At 39.1% G+C, this 13,309-nt stretch overlaps 1 protein-coding gene across 1 annotated transcript in view; it reads right to left on the bottom strand.

Moving 5' to 3' along the window:
• The window catches only part of gngt1 (guanine nucleotide binding protein (G protein), gamma transducing activity polypeptide 1), a 101,196-nt gene extending 94,834 nt beyond the window's left edge, over positions 1 to 6,362 (bottom strand). Inside the window, exon 1 of the mRNA XM_072676118.1 lies at positions 6,301 to 6,362. The gene's annotated coding sequence lies outside the window, so the exon portion shown is untranslated. The remainder of the gene's footprint in view (positions 1 to 6,300) is intronic.
• Positions 6,363 to 13,309: the final 6,947 nt, after the last annotated feature.

Genomic DNA, 13,309 nt, shown 5'->3' with positions numbered 1-13,309 from the left:
TTTTTGCATTCTGTGCTGCTCTTGCTCAAACAGCAGTTTAAGGTAATAAATTCAGTTTAATAAATCAGATTACACTCAGCCCTACTCTTGCGTGCCCAATATGTGCATATGACTGAGCATCTCAGGGAATAAATTTTGGGTCTGTGTGGCAGCAAATCAGTTATGGAAAAGGAAAGGCCTGCGCCAAACAACACATGGGAGATGGTTGATGACTGTAGGTTCTGCAGAAAAAAAGCTTGTAAGGTTTCTGCTAAAATGGCATGTTGCAGTGCCCCTCGTCCAGCAAAGGAGGGAACACACAGGGGACAAGCTAAAGCTCCCCAGACCTGAGGAAAGTGCCAATTTTTAAATGTGCCAAGTGAGAAATCAGATCAATGGCCAAGCAGTAAGAACGTCTAACATATATTACACTGCTTACCAAATACAACAGAGGTGCTTCACAGGGTTCTGTGAGTGATGCAATAGAAGAACCATTTTAGTGAAATGTGTGAGCTTGATGAACCATTAAAGCAACATTATGTAAAATAACAACTTAGGGAGAACGGTCCATCTTATTACCTCTGTCATTGTCACACCGGGCCCGTAGGCCTCGCATAAGTGTATAATACTGTAATCCTGTCTACAAAGTTCTTTCAAGAACTTTTTAAGAGCAAGCTCAAAGCATGATCTGTATTTACAGCAGTAAAGAGTGCAGGAGTAAAGAAATACCAGTTCTCACTGAATGCTGCTTTAAGCTAGTAAAGAACCTTTACCAGAACCTTTTGAAAGGCTCCTCAAACTCATTTCTGTTACAAAAATGATTCCTTATGGACCCAAAAGTGGTTCTTCTATGGCATCACGCAAGGAAACCATTGAAGCATCTTTATTTTTAAGAGTGTACTGTTACTGTTTACTCGCATACATGAACCCCAGAGCAGCAACAAACAACATGGTATCACTTTTTTGTGAATTATCATTTTGTGCTCAAACCTCAGTGTTTTATTTTTTCATAATTCCAACGGGAGTTACATGCTCTACACAGAGGTTAGCATTTAGTTCACATTGGAAGTGAACAAAATGCTAATGCATGCTAATGTGAAGCACAAAGCAAAGACACTAGAAACAATCGGCATAAACACAGCAATTGATACTGCTGTTGTTTTAATCTATTAGCATCTGTTAGATCTGTTTTTCTATTTTTGTTTATTTACTTTTAATGAATGACAAGAGAATCATTTCCCACCAACATACTCACATTTAACCCTTAATCTTAGAAGATTGCATCTGTAACTAATCAGTGACTTCTGACTGATCATTACAACTGATAATGACCTCATATTTCTTATCCAAGCCTCAAGTTAAGAATCTGGTATCTTTGAAACAAGGCATTTTCATATTAAATGCTTCAAATTTAGAGCACCAACGTTCTAGTACTGGCCAGATGTTGGGGAAAAAGCAAGCTGCAAAGCCAGCTTTGAGTACATATGCATGTATCCATGGACCCTTTTGATGTAATGCGTTCAATGGCACTTCTGTGCACATTTGTTATTATGTTATTATGGGATTTGCAAGGCAAATCATGAATGAGTGGACTCTTAGAAATCCCTCTTGTGTTTCAGTGTTGAGCAAAGCACCAGTGATGATCTAACATCATTATGTGTCCTCTCTGCCCTGCCCAACAGAGGAGGTCTCAGCGGGGGTACGTTTTTAGCTAATTATGCTAAATATGATGACACTGGTTAATTGAAAAATGAAGGTGGAAGAGGGAAGGCTGGTCTCAGCTGTCATGGCAGTAGCAGAGTTTAGCAGCACTAGGTGTGCACGCAGGTGGAGTCTTTGTATAACTGCTCGTCTTGGTAGCCAGAAGACCTGAATCTAAGCCAGCCCTACGAGAACAGGTAGATAGCTTCAGGCATGTTTAGGGGCAGCAGGGATGATATGATCTCATCCTCTAAGTCACATGCTCTCCACAGCTCCTGACATGGTATAGAAGAGCACAGCTGTTTGAGTTTATTTCGCCGTTACCTAAGATGTTCCATGTACGTACTCCACAAGCTGGCATATTCCATTGAGAATGTGTATTTTATCTCCGCTGAGAGAAGGGCTAGCTGTTCCGTCTGGTGATTTAGCCAAGGTGGTATTTAATCCTGGCCCAAGACATTAATGGAACGCTCTCTGACCATTACAAATGACCATAGTGACAGACATCCACTACATTCAGAGTTCAAGGCATGCTTAATCAGATTAGTTACACAAGCCAGGCAACGACAAGCATGTGTTGTGTACCAGGATCTCAGGAGACGTCTTCAAGAAGAGAAAAAGGAGGGGTTTTTCGTGCAGCTAGGAAGGGTAGGTAATGTGTTGGAAAGACTTTCCAAGTCTTCTACAGTGAATGAATGCGTGCTGCATATGGAGAGCTGGATTATAGGACACTAGTGATATTTCCCAAAATGAGGAAACAAGACAAGAACCAGTGCTGAGTTTTGTAATTTACTGCTGTGTGACGTATTGCTGAATTTTAGTAAGCACAAACCTGTAGTGTTTTTATCATTTGGATCTGTTTGTTGTAGCAGGGGCCAAACCTAGCATGTAAAATCTATAAAATCTGTTAAAACAGTACAAATCTGTTAAAACAGTACAAATGCTTCATAATTTAATGTAGTTTAAGTTTGGTTTATTTGACAACAAACAATCGATCAACCAAAAATGACATTTTATGTTGTTTGGCAAGAATAACACTTAATATCAGGATTATATCCAATAATAAAAATATACACATAAAAATACAAGCTGTCCAGAACGCATCCTTCAAGAACTACGTAAAGCTGCCATATCTATTTATAGCGGTCTACAGAAAGGTGCTCAATGCACGATTTGAATTTACAGCAGTGGAGTAAAAATGTATAACACTCCCCAACTGAAGGGGGAGCCCAAGAGGAAAATACCAATTCTCACAGAGTGCTGCTTTACATTGATAAAGAACCTGCACATCAAATAAAGGTTCTTTAAACATTTGAAAGGTTCCTCACACTCACACACCCCTGTACAAAAATGGTTCTTTATGGACCAAAAAGAAGCAACACTGAAATGTTAAAGGAACTTTCAGCGTAGTTTTTGTTTAGTTTATTTGTCAACAGAAGCAACAATTACATTTCAGCTTGTTCATTAAGAATAACACTGAGTCAAACACCCTGTTTATACCTGGTCACTTTGTGCATCTTGAGTATCAGGATTGTATCTGGATAAGTTGATGCAAGTGTCAACGCACCTAAGACCCGTTTAAACCAGATACAAATCCCATCACTCAGACCACTTGAGGTGATCAAAGATGCATTGGAACAACATGTTACAGCAGTGTAAACACATCCACCTCTCCAAAACTCATTAGACAACCAAAAACCCTTCCCGTGCAACTAAAACACCAGTAATAATTTCCGCGCAACAAGTGAATTTGCATGTTCCATCTCACACAGCGATCAGATTTCAGTCTGAGTAACTGGAGACGCATTTGAAAACCAGGGTAAATGCATATGGCTAAAATCGACTTACTTCTATAGTGGCCTTTGATGTATAGCAAATATATACATCATCACTTCTTCTCACATCATCACCGCTTCTCACTTTTGTCCTGATGTGAACCTGGCAGTCATTCTTTACATTGTGTCAAGATTTCATAATGAATGGACCAATAGAAATGCTCCAAAATTATTTTACACTGACCTCCATCGAAAGTTAAGAAGGATTTTTCTTTTTCAACTAAAGCTGTGGTTTTTAGATATCTGAGGTTTTGAATGGACAGTGATGATATTAAATGTATATTACATTAATAACAGTCATAATCCAGTACATTTTGCACTCACTAGGATAGGTCAACTATTCTGTTACCAAGCTCTTTAATATCTAATAGACCTCTTCCTTAACTGACCTCTAATCATTATCATATGAAATCTACGTAAAGTACAATCAGGAAAATCATGTCCAGCATTATAAACATACCAGAACAAACTGTTAACGATCTATACGGTGCCAGCAGTAGCACGACATACGAACTGTCTCACTGTTCACTCATTAGTTAATTGAATGTCACACATTGACTAAATGAGCTATAATGGTACTTAGGTAAATGGTTATGAGCAAAATTCATGTAAATTTCATATGCTTCCCAGCTTTCCTGATGGCTACAGCTAAAAAGCTTAATGGGTCCTAACATTCACAGAGTACTGTGGCAAGTAGTAAGTAATTATCCAGGTAATACATGAGCTATGACTCAGTTCTGGCCCACATTTATACACTTCTTGAAGTCCACATAGCACATCCTTTTGTAAAAACCAACAATTTCTTAAGAACAATGGGCTGTATTTACTAACCGTTCTTAGGAATAAATTTCTTCTTAAAACCCACAAAGATTCTAACATTCATGTTGTCTTATTTGGGATTTGTTCTATTTGTGAGGACAATTGAATCCAACATTATACATGCAGAGCTGTGAACATTTTATATATATTTTCAGTTATATTATTTACTTACTTATGTTATTTGACACTGCTTGCTGTATCTAATTATAGTTTCTTTATCTTAGATTTGATATATTCTGTCATTTCACGACTAGTTGTACAGTGCATGACTGTAAATGTGGCAAATAAACTACATTTGCAATCTGACTCGCTTCTCGCTTTTAATCCTGATAACTGATAACACATTCATTTTAATCATTTCATTATTTGAATTTTCGAGCTCCTCCTGATTACAGTCTAGAACAACTGTGAAATTAATAAAATATTCAAAATATCTTAGATAAAAAACTTTTCTTAGATTTTTTCTTAAGAGAATAATTTCTTTAACCATCCTTTTTTTCTTTGCCCCTTAACACAGAAAGGCTTATTACACACTAAGGCGTATTATATTATCTGGCCTGTAGTAGTTGGAAACTACGAGTGTTCATGATTAAGAAAACATTTCTCAATTTTTTTTAAATATTGGAATATTCCAATGGTCTGAAAAAATAAGAATTGTAGAAAAAGCCTATGATGTGAAACACATAATAATATGATAATATAAACAGGCATCTACAGGCACTTCTGTACAAACTGGTGGGGCTATTCTTTGATAACAGACATTTTTAATAACACATAGGTTGTTTAAGAACTTCTTTAAGACACTTTTGTGAATCTGGCCCCTGGAAGGTACGGTTACTGCAATATAGGCTGCTGGAGAGGATCACAATCACAGGAACCACAGTTTGCCTTTTGTGCATGTCGTAATCCTTCTATGCAGTTTTGACAGGTGGTACTACTGGCCTCAGAGAGCATCGTCTGAAACAAATTAGAGGAAAGGAGCGCAGGTTTGTTGTGGATGTCTTGTGGACTACACTGTAATGCTAATATTTAGTTCTCTGAGCAGCTTTTTGGAACTGTGGCGACTCGAGCATGCCATTCTGTTGTTACTATGTCTGAGTTGCTTACTTTGTTTTCGAGCTTTTGGGCATCTTGGGACGTTCTGGAAGCAAAATGTGTTGTTTTACACAGGGCTACAGTGTTCGGGGCTTTGAGTCAGCTCTTCCAAAGGGTGAAATCTATTTTAGTAATTGCATTTAGATGATTGAGTAAAAAACTGCAGCTGTAAGCATAACCCCTTCCTGCAGTTGTGATGGGGGGCCCACTATCAAGCGTCCACACACATATACACACACACACACACTCTCTCTCCATGATGACAGAGGCTCATTGTGTGTCCTCACCCAGTCCACACCATCCACACCAGCAAATCTGCCAGATGAGGTTGCGACAGCAGAGAGGAGGAAAAATAATGGTACTTAAATACATTCCCCACGAGGAGACTTTTCTGAACACAGCACTCCATGTGCGCTTGAATATTGAGTAAGATGGAGTGCTTTAAGGGACAGGGTGAGCGCTATTGAGAAACCTTGGCTTGCTAACTAGTTCACTTGTGTGAGAAATAAACGAACAATTTCACAGTCATGGAAAGGAGTGTAATGTGAGAGTCAAGTGCACAGAGAGGGAGATGTACTCTTGCCTGAGTGGGCAGCTCTTCTTTACGCTCGTAAACACGCATTTACATTAGCACGAGAGAGCACGCAACACGGCTGACTGCACCCACAGAAGAGTAATGAAAATGTCAAGGAAAGATTTGTTTTGTTTTCATGCAGAAGAACTGGAATTCATTCAAGTCTGGAAAACAAAAAAAGGAACGATTCAGGCAGAGTTTAACCAAAGCCTGGCTAAAAGTTTTTGCCAGTGTTTGCAAAAGGTCTACAAAAACTTCATTTTCTCTGTTTTGCTGAAAGATATACAAGTGGCTTACCTCCAAAGTTGAAAAAAGGACTAATCTGTCCTGTATGCGCTGTGATTTCAGGCTTCTTGGCCTTTTCAGGGTGGATTTAGGCTTTGAGTTATTATGCTGGAGAAAGAAGTCACACTAATAAAGCCGCTTATGATCCAGTAGTCATATTATGAGTTACCATTCAAATGTCATGGGGCCACAATAGCTATTTCATCGCATCAGTGATGGTAATGAGTGTGTGCAGACCAGGGCACTGGGGAAGCCGGTGAAGTGCTGCTAGCAGCAGTGAAGGAGGGAGGCGTGCTCAGCTACTTGCAGCTCATTGGTCAGGTTCGTCAACTGTCTATTAGCATAGAGAAAAGTAATGTGTGGTGTCACTGGCTGCTCTGAGGCAAGCGTGGGTACACACCAACTGCAGTCAAAGCAAATCAAAAGTCTGAAAAGGGATTTACTGGTCCATATATATTTGGACAGGGACAACATTTGTAATTGTAGGCCATCTGAAAGGATTTGAAATGAATCAAATGGCTATAAGATTACCATTAATACTGAATTCACCATTTAGAAATTACAACCATTTTGGTGCTGTTTGGAAGTGGTAACACTCAAAAACAGAAAGGTCAGATCAGACTGATTGAAAACATTAATACTTAAAAAACCTGATCAGTTCTGGAATAAGATTCTCTGGACAGATGAAACCACAATTACCTTGAGTATGGAGAAGGCAAGGAAGGGCTCGTGGTCCAAAGCATACCACATCATCTGTCAAACATGGTGGAGGCACTGTTATAGCATGGGCATGTATGGCTGTTAGTAGAACTGGGTCACTGGTGTGACTGATGATGTTGACAACTGCTGACAGAAGTAGCAGAATGATTTCTGAAGAGTATTGAGCTCTACGTTCTGCTCAGATTCAGTCAAATGCTGCAAAACTGATAGGACAGTGCTTTACAGACGGATAATGGTTGGTGGTTGGTGTGGTGCAACCGATAACAACACTACATTAGTGAGCTACCACACCATGTGGGAGACTGGGGTTCGATTTCCAGTCTCGGTGACTGTGCTGTGCTACACCAATAAGAATACTTGGGCAAGAGTCCTAACACTACATTGGTCCACATCTGTAAAATGAGTACTGTAACATGTAAGTCACTCTGGATAAGAGTGTCCGCTAAATGCCATAAATATAAATGGATAATGACCCCGAAAAAAAACAAAGATATTTTTAAGGCAAAGAAATGGGATTTTATTAATGGCTGAGTCAATAACCTGACCTCAACCCTACTGAACATGCTTTTCATTTACTGAAGTCAAAACTCTAGGCAGAAAGACTCAAAAACAAGCAGCAAGTAAAGGCAGCTGCAGTAAAGGCCTGGCAAGACATCAGCATTTAAAGCAGGAAACACTGCATTTGGTGATGTTCATGGGTTCCAGACTTCAGGCAGTCATAGTCTGCAACAGATTTGCATCCAAATATGAATAATATTTCTTGTATTTATAATCCTGAATTTGTCCAATGACGTTTGAGCCGATGTAAATGGAGGGACTGTGTAAAGGCCAGCTGTAATTACTAAAGCTTTAATGCAACCGTTTTCGTGAAAACAACTGTTAAAGTTGAAAGTCTACACTTTAATCATGATTGCTTAGTTTCCAATCCACTGAGGTGGAGTACAGAGGCAAAATTACAAAGATGGTGTAGCGGTCAAAATGCTTGAGGACCGAACTGTGTGTAATGGGTTGTTGTGAGGCGTTCCTCTGTGGAGAGAGTACAGCGTGTTGCACCATCTTGGACTTATGAATTTAACCATAATCTGTTGCAGAGTTCCCCTGGCCTGGACAAGACATTTTTCTATGATTAAGTGCAAAAGACTAGGCGAGTGAAATTCAGCAACTCCCTTGAATACCCAATACAGTGAAACCAACATATTTGGGTATGAAAAGAAACAAGGAGATTGATGAGGTATGAAGAGGCTCAAAGGGTTGCAGCTTCTATCTCATCTGCAACATAAGGTACTAATTTCACTACAGAACATACTGATTCTAGTTCTTCTTAGAAAAGGATTCTTATTGTAGAACAGTTTCCTGTTTCTTAAATAACATTATTCACATCAGTCGTTTTGTCTCTGTCCATTATCCACAAGTATAACCTCACATTATTATGGGTATTAATTGGGAGTTAGTCTCCTCTTTGATGCAGGGACAGCTTCTACTTTTTGGGAAGATTTTACACTAGATGTTGTGACATGGCAGTGAGTATTTGATTGCATTCACCCACAAGAGATTTTGTGAAGTCAGGTGCTGATGAAGTTAATTGCAGGCATAGAAAAGTACAAAAGTATCTACATTTACACATACTCAAGGTACAGAACAGTAAAAACAAAATGTTTTATGTGAAATAGATTTTTTCACACAATAAATATATATTATATAAAAATCTAAAACTCTATACTATAAACTCTGTAAAAAAAAATGTAAAACTTGATTTTGGAAGAATCAGAATCAGAATCTCTTTATTTTACCAAGTATGTTACACATACAAGGAATTTGTCTTGGTGAGAGCAACACGTATGACAAGTAACAAAAAAACACAGAACACAGTCTTAAACTACAGGAAAATGACACTAAACAATAAATAGGGTAGGGGATAAATTAAAAAAGTAAAAAGTACTAAAGGTAATAAAGAGCTGATATTTACAGAAAGTAAAGAGCTGATATTTACAGAAAGTAAAGAGCTGATATTTAGAAACAATGATTAAGCAGCTGTCCCAATATTTTTGCATATTGAGTATGTGTGTGTCTCTGTCCCTTTCTTTTTCTCTCTCTTTATCTCCCTCCACAGGTATACCTGCTTACCAGCCCCATCAGGTGGGAATCAGCTGACCAATGGAAGTACTGGCAGGAGTAATCTGGAGGGGGGGGGGGGTAAACTATAAAGGCAGGAGCTAAGATGCCTGATGGATTGTTTTTTATTATTGTTATTTATACTACAATTTTGTAAATGGTTTGTTTGGTTATCAGTTTACTCCCAACTTTTTACAGTTTTTCAGGAGATCGTATCTCCTGTGTTAGGGGTGTTCTTATGTGCACTATTTGGAGAGGCTTGATTGTTTTTGCAACCTGGGGTTTTAAACAGGTAACGGAGCTGCACCTACACCCGAGAAGGCTGTGATGCATTGGAAATGTAAACTCTATGCTTTAAATTTAAACTTACTCCCTATCTAAAGTACACTCTACTCTAGACTTACAACTAAAATAATGTTAATCCTGATTATTTTTTAACTAAGTTTAAAGTATGGTGTGACTGATAAAATCGATAACGTTTAAATTAGTCAACCACTGCTTGTGCAATCCACCCATAACAGTATAGTAATAGGTTTGTCCAAATGGAGCACAGCAGTGTTTCCCAATCCTGATCCTGCTGCTGTCCCTGCTCCACATTCTGTGGAGATTTACTAACTCAAACCAATTAATCAAGATCTGATTTCCCCAAAAGGATTAAGCGTTAAGATCCTTTTGACCGGCAGACAGTGTGACGCTTACTATACTACATAAGATCTTAGTGCTTTTGGGAACCTAGCCTAGCTAACTCACGAGTAAAACTGCATGAGCAGGGAGAACACTAACATGTGGCAGGAAGGAGCAGGGATGCAAGCCACTGTGTTGAAGGACAAATTTACACCTTAATGATCTACCATGATCTATGAGGTGGTGCTTCATCTGAATCCCCTGAACATTATTTAACTCTGGCCTGTGCAGTGGTCAGTGATAAGGCTTGGCTTGAATGTGCCACAACAATAGAAAACATATGGAGCCTCAGCCCTCAAAATCCCTCTCAAACCTCTGATAAAGCCACTAGTGTATTGTCCTAAGCCCTGTAGTCTTTGATCAAGAACAGGAGCAGACACCATGGCATGCATTCAGCTCTTCTAGGCCTTAACAGTAGGCCATTAAGTAGCCAGGATACGCACACAGAGACACAAACGTACACGCGGCATATAAGTCCGGATTTCCACCTCAGAGGCCCTCCCACAGCCTGACCTTCATGTTCTCTTCTGTTCACCTTCTCCTCCTCCCAGTGGGCACAGACAGGGTCATGGTTATTCCACGTAGAACATGGAGAGTACAGGGAAAGTTCTGTAACTAAGCAGAAACAAAAGCCAAACAGATAAAAAAGACCATGCACATTTGCCAAATGGTTCAGCTGTGACCCTACATCAGTGCCAAATGACTCTTCCTAAGACCATTTGTGTTGGAACATCGCTCGCTCCTGCGTCTCATGGGTCCAATTCATTAACACATGCTACATTTCCTTCTGTTAACACGCGCCCCCAACAAGGATGATCTCAGGCAATGATTTAGAGAGTCGAGAGTGCACCTCATTTGTCCTAAACACTGGCATGTGGTATTATTAAAAGCCCTCCACCTTAATCAATCCTAATTGACTCTATTTTTATCTCATTTTATCAGAAAGGCCATATTAATTATACAAACAAGGCTCTTTGCCTGAGGAAACAATACGTGGCCCACGTTTGGATATTTGTTTGCTCAGCTGCACAACTGAACAGATGCGCAGTACTTCCCCCTTCTGACCTACCCGGTGCCATCCAGAGGGCATCCTCGCTTTTTACATCACACAGGTCAAGAGAGCAGGTCTGATGCCTCTCCAGCTTATTCTTCTCTCCCTAATCTCTGTCAAATCAATCAGCAAATGCAGAAATCATTACATGCTTTTCTGCCTAAAACATGGATACAGATGTATTTGAAGGTCCTTCTTTGTACAACTGCCACATAATACATCACTGCACTAAACTAAAGGCAAGTTAGCGGTCAAAACATGTGCATATCAGAGAAATAGGTAAAAATAAAATCAGCTGAGCCATAAAAACTAAGCGGATAGAGACTACATAGAGTCCCACTGCAATTCATTCAACAACAATGGCTGTTTTATAGACAGTGCATTTGTGCAGCTTTACATCTGATATGATACTAAAGCTGTAGAGCAGAAACACGTCCCAATGAACACTCTTTTCCCAGGGAAAAAAAACAGTAATTACATTTTATGTTCAGATATGAAACCTGTCTACCCGTTTTAAAGCTCTCCCACATAATCTCTTTTTTGTCACTGAAAAGAAAATATTGCTCCTGAAAGGCCTCTCGAAAAGGAAAAAAAAATCAATCCAAGAAAGTATGACACAGCTCCTCCATGTATGGAGTTGCGGGTAATGAAAAAGGCAGAAAGGTCAAGAACTGCAACATATGAGATCCGTCCAGTAATCCTCTGGGGAGCCATGGTGTGCCCCATGCTTTGGATCCTTATCACTAGAACTGACTCAGTAACAGCAGACAGGGCCACATACGGGCCTAGTAGAACCAGAATGGGTTCTTTGGAGCATTGCCTTGGAAGAACCATCTGGCTCCCTATTTTTAAATTGTATAAAATGCCCAAGATTTCATCTTGATTAAACGCTAGCTTTAGTTTTTTTCAGTCATCACACATTCTGTATGCAGATTTACACAGCGTTAAACACTTCTGTTTAAGACCCACCTTCTCATCGACACTATTGTTCTACATGTTCTTGCAGCTACATCAACCATTGTACTGTTCAACCATCAACCATACTGTTACTGTTATTGCTTTTTTTACCTCTATTGTTTATATTGTGTATGTAGTGGTAATTTATCTACATTTTTGCATCTGCGTGTCTTGCTATACCTTTCTGCTGTGACACAGAGAATTTCCCCACTGTGGGACTAATAAAGGGTTATCTTTTCTTATCTTATCTTATCATTGTTCAAACATTGGTTAACACATGGGCCACAGCCTGAAAATATCTAAATATAAATCTAGGCCTTAGTCTAGCACCACCTTCCAGCACAAAATAAAGCACAGGAAGTAAGTTAACCTTTTTCTATGCAGTGGCACATTTTTGTTTCTGTTGCATGTTGAATTCCTTTGTACTTCATTGTATTCCAAAGGGTGCTTAAAGTGTGCTTAATGTTTATTTTTTATTATATAGAAATGTAATGTATAAAGTATATATGATGCTAATTTTCACTATTTCTGGAAGCAAAAATAGCATAAGCTAATAGACACTTACTGCCCTACACAGTTTACTAGTTGATCTGGCGTTTCCATGTAAACTCATTCTTTTATGTTTATCAGTGAATTATTAAATATTTCAACTTTTAACCTTTAATAGCGATACTGGATAAGTGTGTTCACTCTGCTAAAGTGCCTATGTCTTTCTAAAGAAATCACAGTACACCACTACACTTATTGTGAACATAAAAACTGTAACTGGAAAACCAAAATGGACATGTCCTAAAAAATCATGTGAAATTGGGTAACACAAAGATTGTTCCTTCTGGCTAGCTAGGTGACTAACAAGTATCACCAAATGCCAAGTTTCCTCCCTTGAGATGCACTGCCAGGCCTGCAGCTGCCTTGTTTGTTTGTCTTTCCATTGTGAGTTTTGTTCTCAGTAAGTGAAAAGCACACTTATTAGGTTGAAGTCAGATGACATTTAAGGGAGATTCTGTTCCTTTGCTTTAGGAAGCTGTTGGGTTTTTTGTGGTGTGTTTTGGATCATTATCCATCTGTACTGTGAAGCACCATCCTATCAGTTTTGCAGCATTTGACTGAATCTGAGCTGAACATAGAGTTCTATACACTTCAGAATTCATTCTGCTTCTTCTGTCACCAGTTACATCGTCAATCAACACCAGTCACCCAGTTGCATTGGTGACCACATGTGCCCATTTCATAACAGTGCCTTCACCATGTTTGACAGATACTGCTAAATGCTATATCTAGGATCATCTGTCCAAGGAATTTTGTTCCAAAACTGGGAAGGCATTTTTATGTGAATTCCACTAGTCTAATCTGACATATCTGTTTTGAATGTGACCAGTGGTTTGCATCTTGAGCTCGCCATTATATTTTTTAACAATTGTCTCCTTTACTTTCCATATTGAGAGTTCCCCTGAACAGCTACATATAGCCGACATGCTCGGAGGATCTCCAGCGGCG

The sequence above is a fragment of the Salminus brasiliensis genome, chromosome 3 (genome assembly GCF_030463535.1).
Source record: "Salminus brasiliensis chromosome 3, fSalBra1.hap2, whole genome shotgun sequence".
NCBI lineage: Eukaryota > Metazoa > Chordata > Actinopteri > Characiformes > Bryconidae > Salminus > Salminus brasiliensis.
Note: the sequence above shows the minus strand (reverse complement) of the source record. Positions and strands in the feature narration are given on the sequence as shown.